The sequence below is a fragment of the Momordica charantia genome (genome assembly GCF_013281855.1).
Source record: "Momordica charantia cultivar OHB3-1 chromosome 4 unlocalized genomic scaffold, Mcharantia_2.0 BLBB01000004.1, whole genome shotgun sequence".
Taxonomy (NCBI): Eukaryota; Viridiplantae; Streptophyta; class Magnoliopsida; order Cucurbitales; family Cucurbitaceae; genus Momordica; species Momordica charantia.
Window position 1 is genome coordinate 7,408,661 of NW_028275162.1, and position 18,210 is coordinate 7,426,870.

Sequence of the window (18,210 nt, forward strand, 5' to 3'; positions counted from 1 at the left end):
GACATGTTAGCTGCGATCAAGAAACCTTTGGATGAAATTACTAAAGTTTTTCATATAGCAAGAGGATCGTGAAACAAATACATGGATTTTAGAGTCGCAATGTTGTCAAAAGCGGCATATCCAACCTAATATGGATTATGCTCATGTTGGTCATATATATTTTCTGTATTAGTAGATCTTATTGGAATCAATTTTTTTCTATTAAAAGTTAAAAGTAATTTCATAATCACCTTGAAAGCCTTGAGAATATCAAGGCATCCAAAAATAATTAATTCCAGGACAAAAATATATAGGAATATATTAATAGTAATTTTTCTCTGCTACTGAGTGACTATTATGGATAACGATAAAAGATCAAATTTCCTAGTTTTGATTTTAATATTATACAAAAAAAATTCTAATACTAAGGACGAGTTTCTCCTTAAATAGTCATTCATTTTATTTAACTAGTCAGACAGTTGGATTCGTGCGTACACGAAAAGTGGAGTGGATCCCTTAGTTAATGATCAAAGTTAGGTGCGGTCTTCTACTCATCAACTCGATCTTTAGCAAAATCGGTCTTTGGGATTTTCGATTTAAAATAAAGGAATATAGCGCTAGTGTACACCTGTCAGGAGTAATAAATGGAACGTTTCTTTTGTAAAATGACGATGATCGGCGGTTTGTAATTAATTGGATTTTAGGTGCAAACTATAATGGGAATGATGTTGGTTTTGGGTTTTAAAGTTAATAGAATAAATCCAGTCCAATTACTTCAAATTAGCTAAGAAAATACAAAATGAGACCAGCTAGCTAGGCGTAGGTGGTTCGTTGGTATAAAAATTGGTTATGCTTCACAATCTTCTCATATCTAAGTGATTTTGAAGTTATAAATTCATTCGTAATATGTCTTTAAAAAAGAGAACTTATTTTCATAAAAATCAACCATAACTTTTGGTCGAGATCTTATGTTTCTCCCCAAATTAAATCAAATAAGTTGTAAAAATTGTGAAATTTGATTTTACTGAAATCTCAACCCCTCACTAAGCATCTGTATACAATAGTCTTCTTGCTGTCAGATAGTATTTCTCACTCAAAGACAGCTGGTTTTTCACCCAAATGAGCTGTCATCAAACTTCCCAAATCTAGTGCAGAACACAGCTTGTTTATTATTTCACTCACTGACCATTTATAGGTGTTTCATAATTGTAATTGTGTAAATTTTCTCCATTACTTTCTGCTGTAATTAGTCATAATTAGTTTCTATTTTCAATACCCTTAGTTTACCTTATTTGGGAATCAGATTCCCAGATCAAATCTAGTCGTTGCACTCTTCCCTTTTTTAACTGACTTTAGTTTTTCGTGTAAGTAGTATTAATATTAGGTTGTTTTGTATGCTTTCAAACAGTAAATACAATTGCAATTTGTGTCAAACAGATTCTCTATTTTTTTTATGGTATCAAAGTTGATATTTACATGAAAGAAGTGCTAATCAATTTGTTCAAATTCTCACAATGGCCAAAAGAGAAAATACTCTTATAATACAAGTTTTCCACCAAAGTTCTAGCCTCATTTTGATCAAATTGAACTCCACGAATTATCTCAGATCTTGTCTCTCATCTGAACCATGGGAATCGCGGGACATCTCACTGATGACACGCCACCAGAAGAATACGTTGATGATAGTAAGGGGAAGACACAATGCAATCGAAAATACTCCACTTAGAGGAACAACGATGTACTTTTTAGTGTCTTGGATCTTGGGAACTATTGATGAAGAAATCCTTAGCATGATCGAAAATCCTGATACAACACGTCAAGTGTAGATATCCTTGGTATTTCAAAAAAAAAAAAAAGTGTAGATATCCTTAGAGGAACAACTTCTCACCATGACCAACGAGAATGAGATTCATTTTAACAAAGCCTTTGGTTAGCCTAAAGAAAGGTAGTCTCAATTTAGAAGAGTATCTAAAGAAGTTTAAATCTATTTGTGATAGGTTAGCTGCGATCAAGAAACTTTTGGATGAAATTACTCAAGTTTTTCATATAGCAAGAGGATTGGGAAACAAATAAATGGATTTTAGAGTCGCAATGTTGTCAAAAGCGCCATATCCAAACTTACTCAAATTGATCATCACCAAGCTTTCTTTAGTCCAAGAAATAACTCTAGAGGGAGGGGACGTCATTTATTTACAACAAAAGTAGAGGTAGTAATCAATGGAGAAGCTCAAACTAACTACAGAAAAATCAAAATCCATCTCCTGGTTTTAGCAATATGCCGCAACAACACGTAGCAGGAGAGTTCCAACCAAAAATACCTCCATCTCAAAGGACTCAAACACTCAATGTCAAATATGTGAGAAATTCAACCACATAGCTCTTCAATGTTGGAATATATTTGATCATTCATACCAACTCGGAGATATCCCTCAAGCTCTAGCTGCTATTACACTCAATGAACAGAAGATTGCGGATAACACATTATTTGCGGATTCTTTGCTTCAGCTCACATAGTTAGCAACCCAGGTACGCTATCCCATGTAAAACCTTGTAATGGTCATGAAAAAACTATACATAGGAGATGGAAAGGGCTTTGATATCACACATATAGGAAAATGCACTTTAAATACCGGTAAAACTAACTTGAATCTCAATAATGTTCTTGTTGTACCTCAGATCACAAAGAATTTACTTTCCATTAGTAAGTCAACTTCTAAAATGATTGCTCTATATGTTTTGACACTGATGGCTTTGTGATCAAGGACAAGAAAGGAGCAATCATATATGACACAAAAGAATGGGTCATCCAGATGACCTCACATTGAAATATCTCAATAACTCTCATCTTTTAGATATAACTAGATGGAAAACGAATGAGTCTGTCTATGCTACTTGTCAAATGATTAAAAGTTGCAGATTACCTTTTAAATTGAATAATAATATTACTTCTTTTCTCTTACAAAAGATTCATTGTGATTTATGAGGACCCTCCCCTATCTGTTATGGTCAAAACTTTAAATACTATGTTAGTTTTGTAGATGAATTCTTTAGGTATTGTTGGATATATCAGTTAAAGAAAAAATCAGAATTTTTGTCTTGCTTTATTAAGTTTCAAAATCTTGTTGAGAACCACCTTGAAAGAAAGATGAGGTTTTTTCAAAGTGATGGAGGAGGAGAACTTAACTCCACAACACTCAAATATCTCTTTGAAAAACATGGCATCTTTCACCAATTTTCTTGTCCACACACCGCACAACAAAATGGAGTAGTGGAAAGAAAACATAGGGTACAACAAAATGGAGTAGTGGAAAGAAAACATAGGCACATCGTTGAAACCGGATTAACTCTTTTATTTCAATCAAATGTTTCTCCTAAATATTGGGTGGCTTCTTAACTGCTGTTTATCTCATTAATAGGATGCCTGGTAAGATACTTGATATGCAAACTCCTTTCTTTAAACTTTTTGGTAAAAATCCTAATTATAGTGCTTTAAAGGTATTTGGTTGTAAATGTTATCCGTACTTAAAAAACTATAACAAGGATGTGTTTTCTTGGGTTATAGTCCAATGCACAAAGGATATAGATGTTTGGGGTTTTTAACAAATAGAATCTACATATCTAGACGTGTTATTTTTGATAAAATTGTCTTCCTTTTGATAGTGAAACTAACAATGTAGAAAGAGAAGGGGATCTTGCTAGTTGTGAATTTACAGGATATGATGATTGACTCAACACCAAAAAAAATCGACCAACGACCAAGAAGGCATCTCTCAACAGACGACATCACATAGGTGTACTGACTCTGCTAAACCAGCAAGCAAACTTCACTCATTACCTTGTACCGAGGAGCCTTTCATTGAGCAAACTAGCTTACCAACAAGAAACAATGAAAGCTGCAGTGAAGAAGAACGCACAAACCTTCCGTCAAATCATCAAAGTTGTAAAATGGAGGAAGATGTTGATAGTGGCCTATCCACCAAAGAAACAAAAAATTATAGAAATATTCAAAATATGAGTAACTTAACAGCTGCTGATATTGGCCTATCAACCAAAGCAATCAATTACCAAAGTTCTCAAACTACTCACTTGGGTATTGATCCAACAGACATTGCAATTGCCTCTCAAATGATACATACTCAGAATAACAGGCAATCAACAATTTTCCATGATACTTCACAAGAATTGAGAAATATGGAGAACACCAACAATCAACTACCTTCCAACCAAGTAAGTATTTTGCCAGACATTAGTGAGTATCTAATTATTGATTTGACTCCTTCCTTCGCAGGTTCTCATCAAACTAAGTCAACCCCTTCACAGAAAAATCAAGCGCAACCTGTATTAAACACAGTCAATACATTGAAAATAAATAATCACCCTATGATCACAAGAACAAAACTCCATCAAGACAACACTTTAGATCCAATCCTACATCAGGTAACCCAACACATTAGAAATAAACAAACAAACCCTGCCTTATTAGTTGAACCTAAAAACTACAAGTTAGCACTACAAATCCCACATTGGAAGCAAGCCATGGAAGAAGAAATGAGAGCTCTTGAAACACAATCACACTTGGAATCTTGTCCCTCCTCCTCACACGAATATTGTTGGATCTAAATGAATTTTTAAAATAAAATTGAAGGAGGATGACAGTATCAAAAGATATAAGGCCAGATTAGTGGCTCAAGGTTACTCTCAAATTGAAGGAGTAGACTATTATGAAACTTTCAGTCCTGTCAAACTTACAATAATTAGGTTAATCCTTGCCTTGGCTGTCCACTTTCATTGGAGTCTCAAACAACTTTGATGTTAAAAAACCCTTTTTCATGGCCATTTGAAGGAAGATGTGTACCTGACTCAACTACCAGGATTCTAATATCCAGAGAAGCCTCACATCGTGTGCAAATTTAATTGATCTCTATATGGCTTGAAGCAAGCTCCAAGAGCATGGTTGGAAAGGTTTCCCAGTACCTTCTACACACAGGATTCTCTAAACCCTACTCTGATCCGTCATTATTTATTCTAAAAAAAGATATAGGCCTCATTCTAATGCTTGTTTACGTTGATGACATAATCATGATTGGTACCAATACAAAAATGATGGAAGATTTTATCCACCAAACTGGGCATGGAGTTTGCCATAAAGGATTTAGGAGATCTCCATTACTTCCTTGGCATAGAAGTATTATGGCAAGATCAAGTTCAGAATTTGAATATAGAGCAATGACATCAACCACAGCGAACCTCACTTGGATTATGTTCTTACTAAGAGGCATTGGAATAAAAATCTTAAAGCCTCCTCAACTTCTATGTGATAACGTCAATGTCATGCACATGGCCAAGAATCCAGTATTTTATGCAAGAACAAAACATATAGAAATTGATTACCATTTTGTAAGAGAAAAAGTGGCACTTGGACACCTAATCACAAAATTTGAGCCTTCAACAAGTCAAGTGGCTGGTATATTTACGAAAGTTTTACCAAAGACAAATTTCAAAGATCTGAGGAGCAAACTAGGAGTGCATGAGATACACACCAGTTTGAGGAAGACGTGAAATTTGATTTTACTGAAATCTCAACATCTCAACCCCTCACTGAGCCTTTGTATACAACAGTCTTCTTACTCTAAGATAGTAGCTCTCACTCAGAGCCAATTGGTTTTTCACTCAAAGGAGCTGTCATCAAACTTCCCAAATCTGGTGCAAAAGGAATACATAGCTGGTTTATTAGTTCACTCACTGACCATTTACAGCGGTTTCATAATTGTAATTGTGTATATTTTCTCCATTACTTTTTGCTGTAATTAGTCATAATTAGTTTCTATTTTCAATACCTGTTAGCACACTTTGTGAGCTACATTTCATAAGATTTATATTGAAATTATTTGTCAGTTTTCGCTTCTTCATGACGAGTTTAAGCACATAAGATATGTTTTGCAAGAATAAAGTATCGGGAGGAAACGAGACATATTTGATCAAAATGAGAGAAAAATCAGACTCAAAGCGATCAAGATGGAATAATAATAAGATTTAAAGCAAAAAACCCCGAGGTGATAGCGCCACGGCACTGGCCAGCGCACTAACATCTAAATTTCACATTTTTTGAATAGTGTAGCACCAGGGTCCCGTGTGTAGCGCCATGGCGCTGCCGCGACAACTTTTTATGAAAATAGGGTTGTGCAGCCACCGAAAAAGAGGAGTTCGGAGAGGTTTTTTGGCAGTTTGCCTTTTTGGCCAATTTGGAGGGCAAGGAGACCCATTGGAGAGCTTATAAAATATATTTTCAAGGCTCAGGATCATGGAGGTCACTTCCGGGACAGATGATTGACACTCCAGATTTAATTTCTTCTCCTTTCCGTTGATTCTTCTAGTTTGTTATGGAATTATCATTGGGATTTGATTGTTTTACATTAAATATGAGTAGCTAAACCTCTTATCTTAGAAATTGATGTAGCCATTGGACTTTACGGATTGATTCTTTAGTTCTCTTTATTGAATGTTTATGAATGTTTTATTTATGCTTCTCCATGCTTAATGGTTTTAATATATTGACCATGGATTGATTAATTTTATACTTGAATCTTACGTTCGGGAGAGGTGATTTAGAGTTAGAACTGAGATGCGTAACTAAAGAAGTTTTAAGATCGGGAGATTTAGAAGTTCTTTAGAGGTCATTAGAAGACTTGCTCAGTAAAGCCTTTACTTATTATAGAAACTAGATAGGGATATTGGATTCTTAATTGGTAAGGAGAATTAGCTTGTGCTCAGGAGAGGCAGTTGATTTGAGAGTTCTTGGCCTATAGAATTAATCATTCATTCAATCTGGAGTAATTGATTAATTGGTTCATAGATTCAATAGGTGAAATCAATTCTCTAAGACCTTTCTCCCCCTTGTTTTTATCTTTATTTTAGTGCATGTTTATTTGCTTTGATTCTACTCTCCCATTTAGATTTAATTCTCTAAATAAAATTAAGCAATTGTATCTATGGTACTTTAGTGAGCTAGAATTCCAATCAAGAGAACGATATCGGTATTCACTTACCATCTATATTAAAACTTGACCCATACACTTGCGGTAAGCATTGCTACAAGTTTTTGGCGTCATTGCTAGGGATTGACAATTATTTAGTTTCACTTTCGTGGAGAACTTGCTTGGTCTTAATTTAGAGTTTTTTTTTCTCTTGTATTTATTTTCTTTATCTTGAATTTTCTTCTTTATTTAGAATTTTTTATTTTAGTTTTTGTGTATTATTTTTCTTGTTACTTGGTTGAGTGGTGTATGCCTTTATGCTTGAATAAATAATGTCTTTTTAATATTACGAGTGGTCTTACGAGGAGTCTTCGACCACCCAAGGGCCACCACCATCATTTAATTCTTATTCTTCAATTTACCCCTCTTATGACCATGAGAATTCATATGTTAATTATGAGTGTTTTCAGGAAAGTCAAGTGCCTAATTATTATCTTTATGATTATATGAGATATGGAAATTCTTTGTATGGTGACAATGAAGGTACTTGGAGCCAAAATAATCCCAATCAGAGTGAGGAAAATTCGTCCCTTGAAGATTTATCACGAGAATATACTTTGGAATGTAGAATTAAAAATATTTGTGTAGAAGAATCAGAAAGGATGAATAAAATAGAGGCCACAATTGAAGAAAACGGAGTTGCTATAAAGCGTTTGGAAATAAAACTTAGCCAGATAGTTTGTTCAATTGAAGCCCTTCAAGAACAAAATTTTTTCCATACCACTGAGGCAAAAGCTTGTAAAGTTGTATGCGTTGATAATGGAGATGAGTTGGAAAACTTTAAGCAAGCAGAAACCTGTGAAGCTATTTGTATTGATAGTGGGATTGAGTTGGAAAAAATTGAGCAACACTAGGAAGTATAGTTTTGTGAGATAACGAAAGAACATGAGCATAATTTAGAAGAGGAAATTCAAGTGATAAAGGAACATGCTAAAAAACCTAATCCTATTTTATCTTTCGAAAATTCTCTCTTTTTTTTTTTCATCTGAGCCTACTAGAACCTAGTAGGATACATTGACTGAAGGAAGAAGGGGCTGAAGAAAATTGAGGAGTTTTATACACCTTAAAGATAAAAAAATAAAAGAGAGTCACATCTAGCTACAGACGTTACATAAATTGCTTTTGGGGGGGCAACCCAGAGTTTTCTTTTTAGTTTGTTTTTGTTTTTATGTTATCTTAGTTTCTTTATATTTATTTTTCTCATTACCTTTTGTGTTTCATATAGGCTTAATGTAGATTTTGACGGTATGTTTAGACATCTTGGCGCTATACAATATTGATATTAAATTTAGGGCAGTATTGTTCTTTCCCCTTTTCATTTTCTTTATCCTCGTTGTCCACTTCATACGTATATTTTTGTTACATTGAGGACAATGTAATTTTTAAGTTTGGGAGGATTTGTTCTATTTTGACTTGATTAGGGACAATTATTATCTTGATGGATGTTATATTGCATGTTTGTTGTGCTATTTCTACCTTTCAATGTAATAGTTAAGTTTGGGGGTGAAGATTTTTGTCATCTTTTTCATGCTTTTGACTCAGTATGTATCATGATTCATATGTGCTAATTTCTCCTTTTGAAACTTTGAATCTTGGTTGATACTGCCCTTGAATACTTTGTAAGTTATGAATACATCTTGGGCTTGATTTCTTATGCATGAAGGAGATAAACATGATTGATTTTCTTTCATAAATTAGAAGATGGTATCTCATTGATTTCTTAGTTGAAAAATGCATTTAACTTGATACAGTTTACACACCCAAGTCAGTTGTTTGAGCTTATGAGCAACCCCTTATATTTGCTCAATTTATTTTCATTCTTGTGTGTGATCGAACATATCATGATTATTTTAGAACTTGCCTACGAATGCATTTTGTGACCGCTTATTTGGGTTGATGCTTTAATATGATAAGGGTAATTTACAGTGAGTTTTGTTGGGGGTTGTTGGAAGCTCAAGTGTGAATCTAGGGTAGTGGCGACAAGCCGCAAGAGATCTTCTGTTTATGTGTCAGAGTTTGGGGTTGCCAAGAGTTCACTAAGACAGAGAATGCACAGAGTAGATGCAGATGGTTCAGGACGAGACCTTAAAGGACCAGCAACATTGATGACCAGAAAAGATCAGAAGAATTTGCCATCAACTCAAGTTAAACAGCTGGGAAGTACAGAAAAGGGAAATGAGAATTTGATAGGTCATCGAGTTCACACCTTAGCAGTTAGACGTTCAGGCAAGCTGGTGAAGTCGCATAGGCGAATTAGTGCATTTAAGGGTACGAGTTCTATTTCGAGTGTGGTGACATGCTTGGGTGGGAGTGTCAAGCCTAATGTAGAGAGAAAATCTTCTTTTAAAGGTTAGTGGGTTTGATTAAAGAAAAAAGCAAACAGAGTTTGGGGCAGAATCAAACAGAGCTTGGGGAGGGTCGAGCAGTGTGGATCAGTTTGTTGACAAAGCTGTTAGAACTGAGCCTTGGCGGGGTTGTCAAGATGAGGGGACACTGTTGTTGCAGTGAGAGGTAAAATTGTTATTTTGTCTCCAAGTGGGAGATTGTTGGGAATTGGATACAGAATTAAAAAAAAAAAAGGTGAAAACAAATTAATGGTCCAAAATCCCAATTTAATGTTGCCCTATTTTTTTTGACATATATGTGTTGTGGTTGTGAGAACCAAAAAAAAAAAAAAAAGTAGCCACGGGGTCTTCTTTGTGCAGTAGATTTTTCGGGTGTTTTTTGTAGCAATTTCGTGGCGATGGCTCATGTTTAATTCAGGGATATTTTTGGCAATTTCGATATGTTTTGGGTAATTTGTTCTTGATTATTTTGTGAGTTTTTCATTCATATACCTAAGTATTTGTGTTAGATTGTATAAATGCTATCAGCTTTTGTTGGGACCTCTAGGGATATTTATGGGGAGAGTTTATTGTAATCTAATCTTGACAATATTAGTAAATTACTCACATCTGAGTGGAAGACTGGATGTAGCCCTTAGCTGGTGAACCATTATAATTTTGCTGTGTCGTATTCTTGTTATTTACATACAGTTTCTTCCTTATTTGCATATTGTGGTGTGTGTTTGGATATTCATGGAGAAATTATTCAGGGCCATTAATTTCCCAACAATGTGAAGGTGTTTTTTCTATAGATTTAAAATGGAGCTGGACTTGAGGGCTATCTCCTTCCAAATTGATGGTTGCTGTCAGGAAGTTCATTTTCCCAATGGGATCCGGTCCCCGTGGGGACCCACCTAAATTAAATGAGACGGGGAACCCCGTTTAAATTCCCAACCACCTAAATAGGGACAAGGGATAGGGAATACGTTCCCCATCCCCATTCCCTGCTTCCCGCCCCACGTCATTTTTTTAAATATTTATATATATACATACACACACTAAAATAATTATATTATTCTCTTTAAATATATATTTACAAAAAAAATCATGTATTGTTCTCAACCCACCAACCTAATATATGTGTTTGAGAGAATTAGGCATTATAAATTAAGCAACTAAATAAATTTTCTTTAAGAAAAAAAATATTTCTTGACAAATAATTTAAAACATAAAAAAAGAAATAGGGAAAAATTGCCATGATCGCATAAAGTGTAATTACATTGTTATAGGAAGAAAATAGAGATCAGACTAAGCAACCGAAAAGGAGCCAAAGAAGGAGCGAAACCGGGAAGCAAGGTAAGTGGATTGGGGCCCGGCAACCCAAGTCGGCCATAGTTGACTCGGGGTCGGCGCCGAACACTGCTTGATGTTGACTTGACCTCGGCACCAAGGCCTTCTCGACGTCGAGGAGTTCTTAGCTCGATGGCCGAGAGCTTCATCAATTCTCCCCAACCCTCGCACAGCCCGATCCGAGTTAACTTGGTCTCGACCCTCAATGCAGCATGAGGTCCACTCCATCTAGATCTCCTGATTACATTAGGATTCTACTGATGTAAATCCTCAAGGGATTAGGATTCAACCTCTATAAATAGGAGGGTAAGCGTATGTCACAATACCTTACACTTTATACTCAACTACTCCGATCTTAACTTAAGTATCAGAACCTGTGTAGAAAGAGCCACATCAATCTTAGTGCTATTCTATTTTGCAGGTCTCGTCAATCCATTTATTCTAGAAGAATTGGTGCGAATTTGACAGAATTCTAAGAAGCCAAATTTCTGCATCAACAAGTATGACTTGGACTTACTTTTTAGAATTGTTGGGACCGATAAACCTGAAAATAAAAGTTACAAAGGTTATTAAACTCATATTAAATTATTGTTATTTAGATATAATAACTAAAATAGGGTATAATATTTCAATTTTGCATAAAGTTGGGTAGTTTTTAATATCAAGACTTTTTACGAGATAATATTTAAATTTTTTTATATGAATTAAATTACAAATGATACGTTTTTACTCCAAGTTATTTAACAAACGATTAAGAAAAATAACCATTATATATCTGACAAAAGGTCATTTCAAGTTAAGTATAAATGTATGATAAAAATCTGGTGAATTCAATTGGAGGATAAAAGCAAGAAATTAAATTAAAAAAATCAGGTTGTTTGAATACCTCTTTCGATGTGGAAGGACAAATGAAAATTTTAAAAACTTTGAAAGTAAATGTGCTAGATTCTTGCTATAAAAATAAAAAGGAAGAAAAAAGTGTTGATTGTTAAGGAAGCTGAATTCAAAAACTATTGTTAATCATATTATACAAATAAATTTAATTAAAAGATGTATTTTTTAAAAAATTAATAAACATTTGGTTGTACGAAACATAAAAATTAGTTAAAGCCAACTTGAACCTAGCTGGGTTAAGACGCTTATGTGCAATCAAAAGATTGTGAGTTTTGAATTCTCATCCCCACATGTTGTACTATGAAAAAAAAGTTAAAAATTATTTCATAGTCCGATTGAAAACCTAAAAAATATTAAGGCATCCAAAAATAATTAATAGGAACAACAATAACGTCAAATTTCCCCGCCAAAAATATATAGTTGTGAAATTGAGAAACAAAACAGAACTATTGAAGCACATAAAGAAAATATCAAAATAAGAGAAAAAGAGATGGAAGAAGAACGGTGAAATTTTGGCTTGATTTCCTCTTGAGTTTCTTTTGGATTTTCTTCTTCCCATATACCTTTCATGAAAATTCATAAGCCTTTTATAGACAATTTGTACATGATGGGTAAGCATTTAGACACAAAGATAGGTGACATATTGACAAATGAAGCTTTGGGCATTAAGACATATATGTGTTGTTTGTGCAACAAACACATGGACATCTATAATATACATAATATTCCTCTTAGAAGCCCATTATTTATGATATCTAGGTGATATTGTTCAAACTTTACTAGGAAAAAATCAATGAGAAAAACCCAGGGAAGGAAAAGTACATATTTCATATAATCTAATAAATCAAAACGAATGCAATATATTTGCTCCCTTTCATGAAAACATCATTTGAGATCTTTGAGTCGTTGCATTAAGTGATGTGCATCAATTTTTCAAATGTTGCAGTAGATAGTGCATTTGTAAATAAGTCTGTTAGATTATCTCTTGAGCATATTTTTTGTATAGTGATATTGCTATATTCTTCAAGATCATGAGTGTGGAAAAGCTTAGTGAAATATGATTTGTTATATCTCCCTTTAGTATATCTTCTTTTATTTGGGCTATACATGCTGTGTTTATCATTGTATAATATCGTTGAAAGATTTTTTACTAAAAGACAAGCTACATGTTCCCCAAATGTGCTAAGTCATATTAATCTTAACCCATATACATTCTCGACTACCCTTGTAAATTGCAAGAATTTTAAATCGATTTGAGGAGGTGTCCATTATGCTTTGTTTCACAGACCGCTATGATATAACAGTTCCTCCATATGTGAATAGATAATCGGTTTGAGATCGAACCTTGTGTGGATTAGATAAATATCCAGCATCTACATAGCCAACTAGATAAAAATTCAATTTATGAGGATTAAACAAACTCATATCAATTGTTTCTTGAAGATAATAGAATATATACTTAACTCTATTCCAATGTCTTTTTGTTGGAAAATGTAAACCCTAAATTTGTTTGGTATTTTATTTCAGCATTCTCTTTAATTTCGAGTCTAGTAATTTTTTGTCTATAATTATTGTTTAAATTTTGTGTCAAACATTTTCCTTCTTTTTGTGTTTCATAAAATAATAATAATAATAATAATAATAAATAAATAAATAAATAAAAGATAAATAAATAAGTTACTTTGAACAAATATAGATTTCTTTTTTTTTTTTTCAAAGGGAAAATCATTTTGAGGTACACAACTTGTAACATGAATTTCAATACCAATGCTTTTGCCACTATGCCATACACTAAGATATCAAATAATTTCTTTGTAATTTGAAAAAATGTTAATTTGATTTAGTAAACTTCGGTAAAAGGAACCAAACGTTTCAATTAATCATATACTTATTTCCTTTCTTTTTAAGATGGCGTAAGCCGTAATTAAAAATAATATTAAAATCTTCTTCTTTGTTATTTTGTCTAAATATTTGATATTTTCATTAAAAAAATGAGGATTTGAAGTTTCTATAAAATTTCTCTCTACCAACGTTTGATCCCCTTTTGTCTCGATTTGTTACTTTATCATTCTCCCGTAAACTTCTCTCTCACACTTCTTACTCGTTTCTTAACAATAACTAAAAGAAAACGAAAGTCATCTCAATGAAGAACTAATAAGTTTAAAAAAGGGAAACATATCATTAGATGAGTATATAAAGAAGCTCAAAAGCATTTGTGATAGGTTGGCTGGAGATTATGTCACAAAAGTTTTCATCTAGCTAGAGGGTTGGGAGTAAAATATAAAGAATATCGGCACAACAATGCTCACAAAGCCACCTAATCCTACCTATAACCAATTTGTTATTGACTTAAAAGTATATGAACAGCAGCTGTCATCTGAGGAAGAAGAAGAAAAATCCAACCAAATCAACCACAACCAATGTTTCTACTCAAATCGTGGAGGAGCGGAAATAGAGGTAAAGGAAAAAAAATCTTCAAAGGACAGAGGTTTTCAACATGGCATACCAAATTCCTCTCTTCAACAAGGTAATTCCAATTACACTCGACAGAATGATCAATCTAACAAGATCTCTAGAAATCTGTTCAAGCAGGATTCAAACTTTAGTGTTGTCATACATGTTAAAAATCAAAGCACACTGTCATCCAATGCTGGAAAATGTTTGATCATTTTTACCAGTTTGAAAGATTTGTAAGGTGAATGCAAACAAAGTCACACATTGGTTAGGGAAAAACATGATTCATAGTATATAAGAGAGGACAACTATCTGATGGAGAAAATACATACATGCGCAGCGGAAGTGAGCAAGAATCGAAATAACAATCTAGATGCATAATACAACCTAGGATTAAACATGCATGATCATACATTATGATGCTTAAAGATAAGTAGAGAAAAATACAAACCTTTGTAGCTTTTCAAAATAGCTATTCTCAAGGCTTGGAATAGAGTGGTGTGACTCTTTTTAGAGAAGGAAAAAATTAGAGAAAAGTGGAGCTAAAAAGAGTTATGTAAGCTTTTTGGAAACACATCAAATGGCCAAAGGTTCCAAGCGATCTTGATGTTTGAACAAAAGCCTTCTTAAATAGGCAAATTACATGCAACTCTTGCATGTCAAAGTTCACCAAAAGCTTACAACACATATTCCACTCATGCATGGCATGACTAAGTGTCAAAATGCATGTCTAAGTTCACCAAAAGCTTACAACACACATTCCACTCATGCATGGCATGACTAAGTGTCAAAAAGTGAATTTTTGAGATTATTTAAATGTTCCACTCAACAAGTTAGTGGAATTTTTCACCAACTTGGTTAAAAACATTATTTTAATCTACTTTAGTCAACCTTTGACTTTCTCTGGTCAAAGTCAACTATTTGACTTTTTCCAAAATCCGATGTTTGATGAAATCCATGCCTCCGATTATGAATCCGCATTCATAATTTTAATATTTAAATCCTATTTAAATATTTTATCCAAATTTCTCAAATTAATATCATATATCAATTACTTAATCATATCTCATATGATTAACCTAATTCGTACGATTTGAATTATTCATTCAAATTATTCCAAGTTTATTCCTATATGAGCTAGCTAGGGGACCTTATGGACCTACAGATCATGAGCTCCAACGATCCGAGATTAACCGGTTAAACTCTTTAACCTAGTTAACCAACAATCGTTAACTACGCGGTCACTCCACTAAAGCCCGTAGCTGCACTCTCCTCACTGTAGATATATTATGTCCATTTGATATAACCATGATCGGTAAGTCGACCCTTCACAGGTTGTTCGTAATTACAGCTGGGTCAAAATACCGCTTTACCCCTGTAATTACCTCTTGTTCCTTAAGTCCCACTAATCCTCTGATGAACAATGATTTGTAGTTCAACTATCAAATCAAAAAATCCTCTCAAACCTTTTGATGAGGGTGGCGCCAATTGTTCAAGACCTGGATTCAGCCCTTAAGAGAACAACCTCTCTACTATCCCAAAATTGGGTAGAAGTGAATTTCTTCTTGCACCCTATGTCCCTAGCTATCTACCGGGTCTTACCCCTGAAATGGGAGGCTTATTGAGCCAGCGCTGTTGAGCTGCTCTCACCCATGCAGATCTAAGGATAATCCCGAATAAACAGAAGTTCATAGTTAGCTCAGGATTAAAATCGAGTTACCTAGGCCATCAAAGTTGAGATAATCAGTTTCAAACAGTAAACGGTGTTATAAAGTAAAAGTGACTATCTCATGGTCCGGTCTTATGCAAACTCTTTGCACGGGACACCCCCACTCGCATGTCTTCACATGAATGAATTAGGATCACATCGTTTGTACTAGCTACAAAGTGGGCTGCATCCATAGTGTCCCCAGCATAAGGCGCCCAACCTTATTCCTATACTATAGACCATTTAGACTGTTAACTCAAACTTGATCCATATTTATGTCTCTTACATAGAGTTTGAGTCTTAGGTAACAGTCTAGGATCCTTTATTTTATTGGATTTAGATATAGTAAGAACATTTTATTGGATCAATAACTACTTATTGATTAAAACCTTCAATAACAACTTTATTTAATGATAAAAGTATATCTGTCATTTTCAAACTATGAGTTTTAGGACATAAAACCCAACACTATCTTCATTGGTATAAGTATATAACTTCACGACTTTACTTTTGGTTCCACCTAAAAGACCTTGTACCAATGAAGATAATTGTCCTCTCTTATATACCACAGATCATGTTCTTCCCTAACCAATGTGAGACAACGAGCCTCCCCCAAGTAGGCTCACCACTTCTTTATTTAGCACCTGAAGATTTCACCAAGGCAGCTAGGTTATAGTTGGTGACCATAACTATTTATTTATAAGTTATTGGCCCATAATCATGATCACTTATATTTCCATTAAATAGGAAAAATATAATTGCTCTTTAATTTGTTTTTTACCCACATATGTAATATTTCCTCTCTTATAAGGTAAGATGGATGTGAAAAACTTTTTGTAGGTAATGGACAAGGCTTGCATATATCACACACTGGAAACACAAAGTTAAATACAAAGAATGGTCAATTAAACCTTAGCAATGTGCTAGTAGTCCCAGATATCAAAAAGAACTTAATTTCCATAAGTAAAATTATCGAGGATATAACAACTGCACAATTACTTTTTCTGTTAATGAATTTACTGTGAAGAATCAATAGGGGGAAACACTAGCTAAAGGGCATGAACAAGAAGACTTATATGCTCTGGGGAGTCAACAATAACTATTGCAAGTCTTATATGCTACGCTCTAACAAAGCAAGTTTCTCAATTTGGTATAAATGATTGGGACACTTGAATAACCACTTTCTAAAGATTCTTAGCAATAAACTGCTTATTAATGTATATGATTGGAAGAAAGAAAATGCTATTTGTGTTAATTGTTAACTTAGTAAGAGTTGCAAGCATCCTCTCATTGATAAAGTATCTTTAAGTTCTCGTCGTCCCTTAGATAAAATTCACTGTGATTTGTCAGGCTTTGCTTCTGTTTTATCTCGTCAGCAGTTTAAATACTATGTTGCATTTGTGGATATGATTACTCTAGGTATACTGGGTTATATCCATTGAAAGGAAAATCTTTCTTTACTTGTTTTTTGAAATTTCAAAGGATGGTTGAGAACTAATTAGAGAGGAAAATAAAAATTCTCCAAAGTGACGGAGGAGAAGAATTTAAGTCTCTTGCGCTATAAAATCACTTGAAAGAAAATTGAATTCAACATCAATTTAGTTGTCCTCACACTCCCCAATAAAATGGAGTGGTTGAGAGGAAACATAGACATCTCGTGGAAACAGGTTTGACTATATTATTACAATCCAATACTCTTGTAAATATTAGGTAGATGGTTTCTTACTGCAAATTTTCTCATAAATCGAATGTCATTGAAATCTCTAAATATGAAATCTCCTTTCTTAAATTAAAGTTGTTTCACAAAGAGCCTAGCTATAAAGATCTTAGAGTATTTTGGATGCATATGTTTTCCATATCTATGAGACTATCCTAAAAATTAATCTTCTAAAAAGACATATCGTTGCATTTTTACTAGATATAGTCCTTCACACAAAAGTTTTAGATGTCTTGATCCCAATACAAACCGCATTTACATATCAAGAAATATCATATTTGGTGAAGTATGTTTTCTCTTTAAAAATAAATGTGTTAACAAATCTGTGCAGCCTCTACTTGTGATTACATTTTCAAGGTTCAAGGACATGACTCTACCAAAGACATCACTTCAGACAACAACACCATTGGAGAAAAATTCAATGTTGAAGTGACTACACCTCTAGATTTCAAGACATTACCAGTTGATGAAATCAAGGAAAATAACCAAGCAAAAGACTAAATCAACTACGGTACAACTACAGGAAGGAGACATTAATTTCACCAACTACACCATGTATGCAAGAAGGAGAACCTCAATTTGCTCCAATATGTGCACCAAGACAGAAATACTGCTCGATCCAAGACAATGTGATGACAGATCTTTATCAAAGACTTTACAAGAAATAAACCAGGATTTTGGAAAACATCATGAGCAATTATGAAATCATGCCTTATACCAATGAGCTCACTAATCCTTCACTTAGTCACT

The 18,210-nt window shown here is 33.9% G+C and overlaps 1 long non-coding RNA gene across 3 annotated transcripts; it reads right to left on the minus strand.

The window, feature by feature from the left end:
- Positions 1 to 10,580: 10,580 nt before the first annotated feature.
- On the minus strand, positions 10,581 to 14,694 carry LOC111025693 (uncharacterized). 3 transcript variants are annotated; one of them, XR_002603591.2, is made up of 3 exons: positions 14,487 to 14,648; positions 14,088 to 14,161; positions 10,581 to 11,231 (listed from the first exon to the last, which is right to left on the minus strand). It is a non-coding gene; the product is annotated as an uncharacterized LOC111025693 (long non-coding RNA). The 3 variants fall into 3 exon arrangements; XR_002603592.1 differs by lacking the exon at positions 14,088 to 14,161 and having other exon boundaries at positions 14,487 to 14,694; XR_015790359.1 differs by having other exon boundaries at positions 14,088 to 14,694.
- Positions 14,695 to 18,210: the final 3,516 nt, after the last annotated feature.